Source organism: Penaeus monodon, chromosome 29 (genome assembly GCF_015228065.2).
Source record: "Penaeus monodon isolate SGIC_2016 chromosome 29, NSTDA_Pmon_1, whole genome shotgun sequence".
NCBI classification, from domain to species: domain Eukaryota; kingdom Metazoa; phylum Arthropoda; class Malacostraca; order Decapoda; family Penaeidae; genus Penaeus; species Penaeus monodon.
In genome coordinates, this window is record NC_051414.1 from 34,722,574 (window position 1) to 34,722,846 (window position 273).

General features: G+C 35.5%; 1 protein-coding gene across 1 annotated transcript in view; it reads right to left on the reverse strand.

Moving 5' to 3' along the window:
• Positions 1 to 273, reverse strand: part of LOC119592200 — a 61,892-nt gene that overhangs the window by 3,155 nt on the left and 58,464 nt on the right. The window lies entirely within an intron of this gene.

A 273-nucleotide genomic window follows, 5' to 3' on the forward strand; every position in this document is an offset into this window, starting at 1 on the left:
TGGTTGCAAATGCTAGCACGATCGAAACTGGGCTCGAATATTGCATTATCATCCTACAGAGTTTAAACCAGCTCCCTCCTTCTCCAAGAAGGTCGAAAATCATATACAAACCACTTTTCATGGGAGCCCTAACAACCTTCATTTTCTAAATGCCTAATACACGCTTATAAAATATTGATCTTACGAATAAATATCGTTCAAAAGACTGGCAATTCATTACACGAATTGCAAAATTTGCTAATTGATTATATTAATATTGTAACATCCTGCTTG